Source organism: Myodes glareolus, chromosome 7 (assembly GCF_982192425.1).
Source record: "Myodes glareolus chromosome 7, mMyoGla1.1, whole genome shotgun sequence".
NCBI classification, from domain to species: domain Eukaryota; kingdom Metazoa; phylum Chordata; class Mammalia; order Rodentia; family Cricetidae; genus Myodes; species Myodes glareolus.
The window spans coordinates 81,832,671-81,846,559 of NC_142032.1; the positions used below are offsets into that span (position 1 = coordinate 81,832,671).

A 13,889-nucleotide genomic window follows, 5' to 3' on the forward strand; every position below is an offset into this window, starting at 1 on the left:
TTAATAACATACGTCCATACAAAGTCACGTGGCCACACTCAAAGCGCTGAGCAAAGCCGCCCGACACACAGCAGGTCTCATGTACAATTTTACTGGGGAGAGTTCAGTCATGCAAACGTGTCTGCAAGTGGCTGCGCCATTTCATTCCCCCCTCCACACACACACACTTCAACATTGCTCAAGAACTCACATCCTCACCTGTGAGTCTTTGGGGTTCTTAGGTATTACTTATCTTTTTTATCCTTATGGGTATGGGAGTGACACAGTATAGTTTTGATTGGCATTTCTCTGATGATCAGCAACACTGGACCTTTTGCAGTTTTAAATTGTTTAAACTGTCACACACATTAGTGGATTTCATTGTGAGATTGTCACATCCCTGTTGATTGTACTTGGGCATATTTTACAGGCCTGTTGGTCACTTCTGTATAATCAAGAAATGTATAGTCAAGCCTGCAGCCCACAAAACACAAGAGATTCAACAAAACGTTAAAAATGGCATGACCTGAGGGATTGGGGAAGTGGCTCACTCCACGAAGTGCTTATCACACAAGCGTAAAAATCCAAGTTTGATGCCCAGAACCTGCACAAAAAAGCAGGCAAGGTAGCACACACTTGGAATCCCAGTGCTTGGAAGGTACAGAAGGGCAGATTGTTATTACTTGCTGACCAGCCAGCCTAGCCCAATCAGTGAGTCCCAGGCCAGCAAGAGACCTTGTCTCAAAAAAGCATGGTGGATCATACCTGTAGAGGAACGACACATGAAGGAGTCCTCTACTTTCCACATGTAAATCCATATGTTCATGTACACACAGAGAGACTCACATGGGACACCCATATGATCCAGTAATCTCATTCTGGGTATTTATACAAAATAGCTGAAATCAAGGCACTGGAGAGATGCTACAAGGCTAAGGGTGCTTGTTACTCTTACAGAGGACCTAGGTTTGATTCCCAGCAGCCACCTGGAAGTTTACAACATCTGTAACTCCACCTCCAGGGAATCTGATGCCCTCTTCCGAACTCTGCGACCACATACGTGGTGCACATTTACACATGCAGGCAAACTATCTACACAGAAAAATAAAATGAATAAACCCAATAAAGAAATTTAAAGAATGGAAATGGAAATTAAGATCCTGCAGAGCTCAACACTTCCATGTGTACTGCAACGCCAGCCACATTAGTCAAGATGCAGAAAAACATCAGTGTCCCTTGGTGAATGAACGGATAAAGAAACCATGGTAGGCCCATACACTAAAATCCTTCTCAGCCATAAAAGAGAAGGAAATTATGCAATATGATATAACATAGATAAACCTTGAAGACACCATGCTAAGTGAAATAAGCCAACCACTGGAGGACGGGCACTCTATGAAGTCTCTGCAGCAGTCAAATGCAGAGTATCAAAGAGTACAAGCCTGGTTGCTAGAAGCTGAGAGAGAAATGAGTAGCTACTAATCAATAGGCATCAAGTGGCAGCCAAGCCAGCTGAACAAGCTCTAGAGGCCTGCTTCACAACAGGGGACCCGCAGTCAATACTAATACCTTGTACACTTCAGCTTTAGTAAGAGGCTCAATCTACGAAATGTTCTTTGCAAAAATAAAATAGCTGCCTGAGGGGAAAACAGGCAAACTGCTGGTTGCCTGAGTGGTGGTTAACTTGATGGATGGGGTTGGAGGTGTAGGGACCAGAGGAGGCATAAGAGGCGCGTGATGACAAAGAGAAGTTCTCGATGTGGAAATTCATCGAGTCTGCTACTTTTTATACATAATAAACAGCTTTCAGAAGTGTGGGATTGGCCCAGACTAAAGCCAGCAGTTTTGAGTCCAAATTCTAAATTACTTGGAGAAGGAATCTTGTTGGTCCAGCAGTGAGAGGTGCCAAGTGTATCTGGACCCAATGGGCTCAGACTGTGGGTCACCAAGTCTTGGCAGGACACATGGAAAGCAAAGAAAGGCTGCTGCTTCGGTCAGGTTTGTCCAAGGCTACGAGGCACTGTAGGATGCTGGGTAGGAAGATGGGGCAGAGGGTGAGATGGCCTAGGCTTGAGTGTGAGCTTGCTCACTGTCACGGGTCTCTAGATAAACGCCTTGGCAAGCCCGAATACCTCAATTTCCTCCTGTGCGGAATGTGGGATGTTAACAATGAGAATCTGTTTCCTAATGTACGATGAAAAATGAAGAGTTATCGAGTGTGACATGCTTAGAGCAGAATTATATCAATGAATTCCGGCTCTGGTGTGTGTGTGTGTGTGTGTGTGTGAGAGAGAGAGAGAGAGAGAGAGAGACAGAGAGAGAGAGAGAGAGAGACAGAGAGAGAGAGAGACAGAGACAGAGAGAGAGAGAGAGAGAGGTGAGTGTATGTGCCCTTGCCTGTTTGTCTGAGTAAAGGCCAAAGGCCACCGCTTTGCGCCTTATGCCTTTAAGATGGGGTCTCTCACTGAACCTGGCTTGCCATTTTTTTTCTCTGCCAGGCTGGCTGATTAGCAAGCCCATGATCCTCCTATCTGTACCCCTCAACAGCATTGGGGTTACAGGGTATGCACAGACACGCCCCGCTTTGTACATACATACTGGTGGTCCAGACTCAGCAGGCACACTTACCCATGGAGTCATCTCCCAGCCCCTAACTTTTTAAATAATAGAATCCTAGGCCACTTGAGGTGAGGGAGACCTTGGCATCACACAAGGTCAAAAACAGAAAGATTAGAAAGAATATCTCCTGACTCCAGAGTCCAGTTCCTGTTCCAGAACCACCTGCGTTTTCACTTCTTCTTCCCCTCTTCCCTGGACTAGTAAGCTGGGGGGGGGGGTCAAGAGGCTTCTGGGAATTTGTCTCATCCAACAACAAGACAAGTCCTACTCTATCCTCCACCCCACCCTGACCAGGAGAACCTGAAATCATCCATTTATAAGCTAGGGTTTACTCTATGAGAGCAGCGAAAACAGCTGGTTCCCCATCTCTGCTCCTCCAGCACTACGGAGCTGCTTCTGCCTCCACAGCATGAAGCTCTGTCTTTGCGGCAGTGAGGGACAGGCAGCTGCTTCGAGAGTTCATGCTGACCTTGGCGAGCCCATTCTGCCGGCCCACAGTCCAGAGAGCAGGTTCATGTGGGATTCACTTGACGGTCATAAAAGAATCTGCACTCATCCCAAATCCTCCTTTCATTAGGTCTGGCTCCCAAGCGCACCATGAGAGAGTACCCTGGGTTTCTCTTTAGTGGAAAGCAGAATGGATGTGTGGCAGGCCCAGGATAAGTCTGCACACTCGCCACCTAAGTCTTCCCAGCCGCGGTGGTGGAAATCGTACTTAGTATGCACAAGGCACAGGGTGTCCGTGAAAGCCCTTACCCTGGTTAGTCTCAGTTAATCCCCATCTGGACCCTATGAGGCCAGAGCTCTTCTCTTCCTTTTCCAGAAAAGGAAATGGAGGTGAAAGGTTATGCAGCTAGCTCGTGTTAGAGGAAACCTGGAATTCAAGCCCAGCTGCCTCAGAATATATATCGCTTTCCTTGAGACTATTTTAAAAACACAGTTCTCAGGCTTTTATCAGACCGCCCAGGTAATCCTGGGCACTGGATATAATTTTTTAAAGTAGCATTTAGAAATTGTTTTCTTTTTAAAGAGGTGTGTGTGTGTGTGTGTGTGTGTGTGTGTGTGTGTGTGTGTGAAGAGGATATCCGATACCCTGGAGTTGGCCCTCCAGGTAGCTGCAAGCTGCCTGATGTGGGTGCTGGGAACCGGACTCGGGTCTTCTGCCGGAGCAGTAGGTACTCTACCGCACTGAGCCATCTCTCCGGCCTGGTATTCAGAAACTGGAGTGTGCATGTGGTGTCTTGCTCTGTTTGACACCTTGCTTCTGTTTTTCCACAGCAGGCCCTCCATTTCATTCGAAGACCTTCTCAGCTCCTCATCTTGGAGGGGCTCCTTCAAAGCCCAGCCCTGACTGTTTGGGGACCGCCATCTTGACTAAACAGGCTCGCTCCCTGTGGAGTTTGAATTTAGGGACAAAATGGCACAAGAGTCAGACTCAGATACGGCTGATGCAGCTGCACTGATTTCCTTTCAACACCCAGAAAGGCACTAGCTCCTGGCCAACGAACTCATTTCACTTCAGATAACTAAAGGCAGTTTCGACTGGACGCAACCCAAGATTCCTAGCTAGGGATAGAACTGTGGTCGAAGTTTAGGAGCACAGCCCACCACTTCAGGCTTCCTGGATTCCAAAAAAAAGGAGGAATCAGAAATCTATAAAGGAAAATGGATTCGATTAGAACATGGTCAAACTGTGGAAAGAAAGAATCTAATTTCTCTCTACCATGTCTATAACTTTCTTATAATTCACGATCAGACGATAGCTAGATGACATACAGATGAAGCTGGGGGCCGGTTAGTTGGTTCTTTCCTGGATAAAGGGTGACTTAGCCTCAGATTCCCCCTATTGCCTCTGTTCTCAGAGCAGGACTTCTTAGGGATCCACCAGTAACAATATGTAACTGTCATAAATACAGCCTGTGGAGCATGCCCAGTAGTCAGCCATTCCACTGGGAGGGGAGCTGGCAACCATACAGAAATAAGTCCAGTAGCGTGAGCTTCCTCTTTATCCTACACAGCTGGTCCTCAGATCTAATTTCTGCCCTCGAGAGTTACCTAAAAAGCACGGATATATGGCAGCCTTTTGGGTATTTGACCTAGATAGGACAACCCTCCAGACATCTCCACCACCACCCTCCGAGGCATCCTTTTGGCATTTGGTAATGCACAACATGGTTACCGAGTATCTTGGCTGTGAATACAGAAGCTACAGTCTGCAGTGTTACATAAATAGGATGTGATTCTAGCAAGATGGTGTTCTCTCTGATGTCAATAAATAATAGATGATTTAGAGAGGAGGAAGAGAAGGGAAAGAGGGCGCTGTACTGTTTAAACTATGTGGCCCCTGTTGAGAAAGCCTCATGGCTGTTCTGGTCCAGGTGATGGAGGTGCCAAGAGGTGATGTCTCAGCCCTAGTTGTTGCTTCCTTGCTGGAAGCGAGCTACAGATGTCCCCACTTGCTGTTATGTAAGGCAGAGCAATGCAGGCCTTCGGAGGGGAGCAGCTTTTAAAACTTGTTTCCTTGAGTAGAGGAGACTGGACATTCTCACATAGGGTAAGATAAGCCACTCACACTATAATGGATGGAATCAAGCATAACCAAGTCAAGACTTCTCTCCCTTTCTTGGGTCACACATGAACTGAGGTCATGACACATGGATAATCGGAATGTCATCAGGAACGCCAGAAGATACTCATTCGTGGGAACAAAGCAGGCTCCCCATGACCGAGGCTCTCAGGAGCATCTAGAAGCCTCTCTGCAGTACTTCTGATACACCCAAGCCTCTATCTGGTGCTCAGTCTTGACTGAATCGAACTGGGAACCTGAGTTTAGGCTAGAAGTGAAATAGCATCATCCCCACCAAAACGGGAGGAGGCAGCCTCAGAACAATCCCAAGTGACCTTCAGAGTTCTACATGCAGAAACTGGAATAAACTGCTCACTTATGCTCAACTCAGTGAGCAGAGTTAACAGTCACCACTAAAATATGTTTAGGAAATGTAGCCTCTGGTTTTCATGCATATAGAATACTGCATAGTATGTATTAAATATTGCATATCTAATATTAAACAGTGCATATCTCAAATACTACTTCATATTATATATATATGAATTTTTGAGACAGTGTTTCCCTGAGCAATAGCCCTATCTGGAACTTATTTTGTAGACCAGGCTGGCCTTAAACTCACAAACATCCACCTGCCTCTGCCTCCTGAGTGCCGGGATTAAAGGCATGTACCACTATACCCAGCTTATAAATGATAATTTAAATACTACAAAAATATAATACTTTCAAGTTTTTGGTGCTTCATACACTTCTAAAGCTGACTATCTGTTCTTTAAAAGAGATAAATAATGATAGTATTCCTACACCAACATTTAATCAGCTTGGCTCTTATTAAAATATAATTTCCTATGATAATGTACAAGCCTCAAGCATGCATTTTGATTCATTCTGAAAGGCATATGGACTTGCATAAGAACTGGATCCGCCAAGATCTACACCAGTTCTGTCACCCCAGACACTGATACATAATCGCTGCCCAGGATTCCATTATGAGGATGAGATAGATTTCTCTTATATAAGCATTCATCAGTGGTTGCTTGAGTCACTTCCAAATTTCAGTCGCTATAAATACTGATGCAATGAATGTCATTCTAGCTAAATAGATGCACCTATCCTTAAATAACCCCTTAGCAGGAATTCCTAGAATTGTCATCCTTAGGGCAAAAGGGGTTAGGCTCCAACATTTTCAAATCACAAACTACTTCTAAGACTATAAAATATTGACAAACCACCTAGGGAGTGCTTTTCCACTTCTGAACTGACTGGCCCAGGGCCCCCGTTCAATACTTAGTGCTATTTTTATTAGCCATTATTCTTTGGCAGGTCAGAGGGTGACCTGCATTCATTCCTGAGAAGTAGAGACACCTCTAGATATTAATAATAATTTTAAAACCATTTATTGAGTGCTGCTATGGGCTAGATACTATCTCAGGTGTGGTCCAAGCAGTTTTCTCATTGAATACTCACAACACCTACCTCCAAGGATTTAGGTATTATCCTTCCTATTTTAAAGATATGAACTAAAGGTTATAGGGATTGAATTATTTTAACAAGGGCACAGGAGCAATAAGTGACAGAGTTGGAATCTGACACCAGGGCTTCCTGGATGCAAAGGCTGAGTTCCCAGCATTACATCACGGAATTTGAGCTTTTATATAAAATAATGAAGATGAAAATGGAAAGGTAATTATATCATGCTGGTATGCTCTAGACCGGGGACTGTGGAGAACTCTTGGCATACTCAGAGTAGGGAGGAAGGTAGACCAAAAGAGAGACCCTTAACTACTATGTCTAAGGCTTCATCAGAGGCTGTGTGAAGCCCTTTCAAGCAAGGGCTTTGTGAAGCTTGTGCTGCTAGCCCACTTGTCTTTGCTAGCCCTTTTCCATTTTCGATAAATTTAAAAAGTATCCCTATAAACCCAGGTGGTGGGTACTAACATCCTATTTTATATAAAGAAACCAAGACACAGGAAAGTAGAATGACATGTCCAAATTTTCATAGTGAGAATCTAGGTGGAGCCAGGCCCCAAATTCAGATATGTCTGAATCCCAAGTACATACTCTTAGCTACCACTCGCATAATCAGTGGACTGCCACATGACTCAGTTGTAGCCCAGAAAAGCCTAAATTAGCTGGGGACAGGGAATGAGTGGGGTGCATTCTTTTAGTGAAGTCATCTATGCCTCTTTGAATCACAAGGTTACAGAGTGATGGCCTCCAGAGTTCTGTCCTACAGTGGGTCCCTGAGTATAGAGGATGTGCAGAAGAATAATGACACACTCAAGTCTGGTATTTGAATCTGGACTTGAGCATGAGACAACCTTGGTTTAGTGGGACACTAGCAAACACAACAAACAGGCTTTAAATGTTCTTGGTGTTCATGGAACCCTGAAACCACCATATGAACAAAACCAAAACTAACCAGAGAATGAAGGATGAGGCTGCATGAATGATAACCAAGGCACCTGGACCAGCAACCTCATCAGTGCCAGGCATGTGAGTGGGTTCATCCTCAAACATCCAGCCTCCAGTCAATCCACCACATATGCACAAACACAGATAAAGATCCCAGTTAGGGCAGACTGCACACTTGACTCGCCCTAGTCCCACCCCTCGAAGATATTTCCTCCCTTTCTTGTTCTGGTGCTTTGTAACCTAAGATTGCCCTAAGTGATGCTATGGCAGCTCCAGAGAACGGACTCTAAGATACTCGAGAGAGGACGATTTTCAATCTGGTGAGACCAAGAATGAGAAGGAGACAAAATTTTGTCTGTTGCTTTTTTTTGTCTCATTGATTTGTTGTTGTTTTCAGTTTGTCTGTTTGTCTTGATTTTTCTTTCTGAGATAAAGAAAGAATATGAAGTTGGGTGGGTAAGGAGGTAGGGAGGATCTGGGAGGAATTTGGGGAGGAGAAAGATTACGATCAAGCCAATTCCAGCACTCTGGAAGCAGAGGCAAGTGGATCTCTGTAAGTTCAAGACCAGCCTGATTTACAGAGCAAGTTCTAGAACAGCCAGAGCTACACAGAGAAACCTTGTCTTGAAAAACCCAAAATAAATAAGTAAAATAAAATAAATCTTGTATAAAAAAAATTAAGAGCGAGGCAGTGGTGGTGCACACCTTTAATCCCCACACTCGGGAGGCAGAGGCAGGTGGATCTCTGTGAGTTCGAGGTCAGCTTGGTCTACAAGAACTAGTTCCAGGACAGGCCCCAAAGCTACAGAGAAACCCTGTCTCAAAAAAAATAAATTAATTAAATTAAAATTAATTTTTAAAAATCTGCAATGTTAGAAAAAGAAGGAGAAAGAGGCCTATGGAAGAGCAAACATCATTTACTAATTCTGCCATGTTTTGAGGCCAACAGTGAGTGTTGTGTATATTGTCTAGTCTCATTGCCATTGAATGGTTGCATCAGTAACTAGATTCATTGGGACAGTGGTTGACTTAGTATATTACAGTGTGACTCCATCTATAGAGCAATGTCACACAAATATAAACCTGTAATGATGTCCAGAATATATGCCAGTTCAGGTGGTGTTTGGACTATCAGACAACATAGCATGGAACCTTGATCGTTTTTTTCCCTAGACAAAAATATGCATTTCTGATTCATAAGCTTGCTGCGTACTTGGTCCTTCAAGGTCACACGTGGGGGGGGGCACCTAGACCTGCAAGAGCACCAGAAGCAGCCAAAGTCAGCCTATCCAGGTGGACAAGCAGGTGTGTCCAGGTCTTTAATCATGTCTCCAACCACAGGCAGAAAAAAAGGTCAATGAACCGAGTCAAGTCAGTTCAGGAGTCTGGACCAATTCATCATTCTTGCTGCCAACAGACCTTCTTGGCATAGCATCCAGAGAGAGAGAGACAGAGACAGTCATTGCAGGTAGGCTGCCAAATCCTATGCATGGAGAGTGGGGGAGCACTCTCTGCTCTCCCCGTGCCTATAGCAAGGAATGGCTGCAGTCCCCCCATTCATACAGAGAAGGGTTGCTCCTTATGTTGTCTGTGAAGCCTTCACACTCCTAGGGAAGACTGCCAGATGGTCCACAGAAAACCTGTCCATTCTCTAGGCTTGCTCGGTCTGTTCTCGCTACCCACCCACAGGCACTGAAGTAGTCACTGCTGTCACCTTCGTCATTACTGCCATCACCATCATCATCGTCGTCATCATCAACATTATCATCATCATCTATATAAAGCCGGTATCAAACACTGTTTTAGGAGTTTTCGTGGATAATTATGCATTTGACATTCATAACAATGCTGTAAGGTAGGGGCTGTCAGTTTACTCATTTTTCAGTAGAAGAATTGAAGAGATCTAAAATAACTACCCCAAGGTTATACAGGTTTATGTCTAAGAGGGCTGACTCTACAGTCTGTTCATAGTCTATAGTTCTAACCAGCGCACAATATGATTCTCTAGGGTTCCTCTAAGAGGCCATCCATCCCTACTCTTTAACCAGGGAATGAGAATACAAGCTCTCACCTCCCGGAGTAGGTACATGTGTTAAAGAAACAGAGCCAAGAGGAAAGATGTAGCTACAGATATACAGACTGGTTATGTGAATCAGCTCACGTGATGATGGAGGCTGAGAAATCTCATGATCTGCCATCTGCAAACTGGAGAGTTAAGAGGTCCAGTAGTTCATTTCCACCAAAGCTAAGTCCAAAGGCTATAGAAGCAGAAAAGCCATGGTATACATCCTGGACCAAACCTGAATACCTCAGACCTGGGATCATTGATACTGAGGGCCAAAAGAAATACAGATGCCCTAGTACAAACAGTGAGCTAGTTCACCTTTTGTCTGCCTTTTTCTTCTACCTGGGTCTTCAACAGCCTGAATGCATCCCATCATACAGATGAATACATACAGAATGAACCCACCATACAGATGAGGGCCATGCGCCTTACTCCATCTACTGACTTGAGTGATGGAGGAGGGTTATCTGTCTATGTGTTACTTTCATTGGTTAATAAAGAGACTGCTTTGGCCTTTGATAGGACAACAGCTTAAATAGTCAGAGTAGATAGAATAGAATGCTGGGAAGAAGGGAAATGAGGCAGTCGCCATGACTCTCCTCTCCAAGACAGACGCAGGTTAGGATCTTTCCCGGTAAGCCACCACCTCGTGGTGCTACACAGATTACTAAATATGGGTTAAAACAAGATGTAAAAATTAGCCAATAAGAGGCTAAAACTAATGGGCCAGTCAGTGTTTAAAAAATACAGTTTCCATGTAATTATTTTGGGTAAAGTTAGCCGGGTGGCAGGAAGCAGCCTGCCGTTCCTTCTACACTTGAGCACTAAGGTCTTCTGGAAAACCCCTCAAAGACACACCTAGATATTGTTTGACCAGCTCTTGGGGCATCTCTTAACCCAGGCAAGCTGATACTTGAAAAATCAAACCATTGTAAGTTCATCCTTCCTGAACTTAGTATCTGCATCTTTGAATTATATTTAATTTCCAAATAAAGAACAACGAAATCATAGTCCACTTGATGATATCATTAGATCTGAATTAACCACAAATACACTCTCTTCCCTTGGGAATGAGGTAAATACACTCTCTTCCCTTGGGAATGATTTGCACTGATTTCTCTTCTCTTGATACCTTGCATTTAAATACTAAGATGTAGATTTAACAACTTAAGTGCTGACCTGAAGTTGACACATCTAATCTTACATGACAAAAGACTAAGAGCAGAAAGAAAGCAGATACTTGCTTAATACAGGTGCATACATGCACAAACTGTATTCATAACAGAATACACATGATAATTACAGCCTTCATTTCTGTAACTGGCTGCAGGGGTACAGGTGGTACTTGCTTGTAACTCCCTTCTACTCACTCTGTGCTCCCTCTGCTGCCAAGCAAGCACCTCCGCTGATAGTGGTTCTTTTGCCTGATACAGTGATCTAAACCTTCACTTCTAAAGGGTCTGGGTTGGGTTACTAGAGTTTTCTGTAGACCTTTACCATAGTGCTGGTGGCTCCCTAAGAGAAGCCCTGGGTTCCAGGCACACTTTTCCCCCTCATCTGAAAAAAAAACCCATCCTTAATCCAGCAAGTTCCATTACTCCTGTCAGAGGCATAAGAAGCCCAAATTAGAGCCATTAGTGTTTCTCTGGTAGAAGAATTTCTCCCAGAAGAGCCAATGTTTCGAAGCTATCAGAAGACAGCCTCTTGGAGAAAGGAGACCACGTGTTTGCAGATGGGTCAGTAGGAGCAACTGGGGATGGCAACACTCTAATTGCCACTTGGTGCCAGGATCCTGGCCACCAGGGAAACAGCATACACTGAAGCTGAGGTCGAGAATCCTTACAGACATCTGGAGACCCTTGTCTCGACTCCAGAAATCCCAGAGTCACTTTGGCACACTCAACCCTGAATCACAATTTGTCTAGAAGCATCCTCAGCACAAAACTTCCTGTTGGAAGTTGGTAGTTGGGCTACCAAACCAAAATAGGAGACTTTTAAATTACAAAGCCATTTCTCATGATTTTAGAAGCCAAGAAGTCCAAGATCAAGGGAGTGGCAGACCCAGTGTGTAGTGAGAGCCCTCTTCTGCTTGTATTGCTGTTGTCTTGATGTGGTGGTTTGAAAGAAAATGGCCCCCAAAGGCAGCGGCACTGTTAGAAAGTGTGGTCTTGTTGGAACTGTGTCACTGTGGAGATGGGCTTCGAGGTCTCATATAAGCTCAAGATACTGCCCAGTGTTCACTTTCTGCTACCTGCAAGTCAAGACGTAGGACCCTCAGCTCCTTCTCTGGCACCACGTATGCCTGCACACCACCATGTCCCACCACAATGATAAGCGTTGCTGTGGACGTGATGTCTCTTCACAGCCATAGAAACCCTAACTAAGACACTTGGTGTACCTCCTATGGTGGAGGGGATGAGACATCTCTCAGGTCCTTTTTCTAAAGATGCAGATGCCATTCATTCATGAAGGCTCCCCATTCTTGACCTGATCACTTCCTAAAAGTCTTGCCTCAAATACCATCATTGGAGGGGGGTGAGAATTTCAACATGAATCCGAGGAGGGACCAAACATTCAGACCATCACAGCACATGATCAGAGCTTGCCTATCAGCATAGCCCAGCCTTCTGGCCACGGTGATCTAGGCGCTGGAGCTGCAGCGCTGATGAAAGAGGGAAGGAAAGGTACAGCAACCAATCTGTTCTCACAGGAGGAAAACTTCCTAAAAATGAATCAAGCACAGGAACGCTGACCCAAGAAGTGAAGAAGACGAAGACTCCCAGGAATTCCACTGAAACAGCTTGACTTATCATGTCAGATCTTCTCTTGGGTTTTTCGATAACAGAAGCTAAAAATTCTCCCTTTCACATAATTTTATATAAACTAACGTTCTGTCTCAGATCTGAAAGAACTTTGGATGGCTCCCATTCCTTGGCGTTTTCAGCCTCAAGCATCACATTTCCCAAGCAATGTATCAGCAACCGAAACTCTAGACTGGACTGTTCTTGTTGCTATGGCAACAGCCATCACCTGAACCCCCACTACACCCAACTCTTGGACTGCAGCAAGATGCTAACTGGCTGACCACTGGCAGAAGGCAGCCCCCTCTTTATTTGGGGAAAGCTGAGGTCAGCCGCCAATTATTTTTTATTCTGTTTCGTTTTTCAAGACAGGGTTTCTCTGCATAGCCCTGGCTGTCCTGGAATTCACTCTGTAGATCAGGTTGATCTCAAGCTCAGAGATCCACTTGCCTCTGCCAAGTACTGGGATTAGAGGCATGTGCCAGTACGGCCTGGTTCAAAATTTAGGTTGTTTTGTTTGTTTTTTATTTGCTTTGGTTTGGGTTTGAGGTGTTTTGTTTTGAGACAAGGTTTCTTTATGTAACCCTGACTGTTCTGGAATTTGCTCTGCACATCAGGCTGGCCTCAAACGCAAATCTGCCTGCCTCTGCCTCCTGAGTGCTGGGATTAAAGGCATATATCACCACCTGATGCTTTTTGGTTTTGTTTTTGTTTTTGTTTTTTAAGATAGGATCTCTCTCTATAGCCCTGGTTGTTCTGGAACTCATTATATAGGTCAGGCTAGCCTGGAACTTGCAGAGATCCTCCTGCCTCTGTCTCCTGAATGCTGGGAAGAAAGATGTACGCCACCATAACCAGCCCAGTCAGCCATCAATTCTAGATGGGAAACAAGACCGGTGTGGGAACAAAGACAAATTAGGAAAATCCAAGAAAAACCAACAGAAACAAAGCCCTAGAGCTAGCTGACTCCTGGGCAGAGAGAAACTGCACAGTGGAAAGCCCTGTCAATTAGGGCATGTGAGCTGCATACTGCAAACAGCAAACTTCTTACCTCACCGATCCAGGGTGAGGAGACACAGAAGAATTCCATCTCTTAGCATCACCAATGAAACAGGTTTCTTCAGCCCTCTGAGGCACCATGCTCAAGATGTCTCTTTCATTAGCCCCAAAGCCGGCCACAACTCTAAGCATCTTACACACACACACACACACACACACACACACACACACACACACACACACAAGTCCAAAGAGGGCAAAAGAAGGGATGGGGATGTGTGCACTTCTCTTACAAGAAAGGATTTTTCTAGAAGCCCTCTCCTATGCCCCTCAGGTTGTGTAAGTTCATTTAACAGTGACCAGACAGCCTAAGAAAGCAAGTATCAGGCATTTTCACTGTCTAGCTCCAGTAGTAGCCTCTGGCAGAAGGAAGGAAAGAAGCTAG

At 44.7% G+C, this 13,889-nt stretch overlaps 1 protein-coding gene across 2 annotated transcripts in view; it reads right to left on the reverse strand.

The window, feature by feature from the left end:
• Nucleotides 1-13,889, reverse strand: part of Prkcb (protein kinase C beta) — a 344,919-nt gene that overhangs the window by 194,847 nt on the left and 136,183 nt on the right. The window lies entirely within an intron of this gene.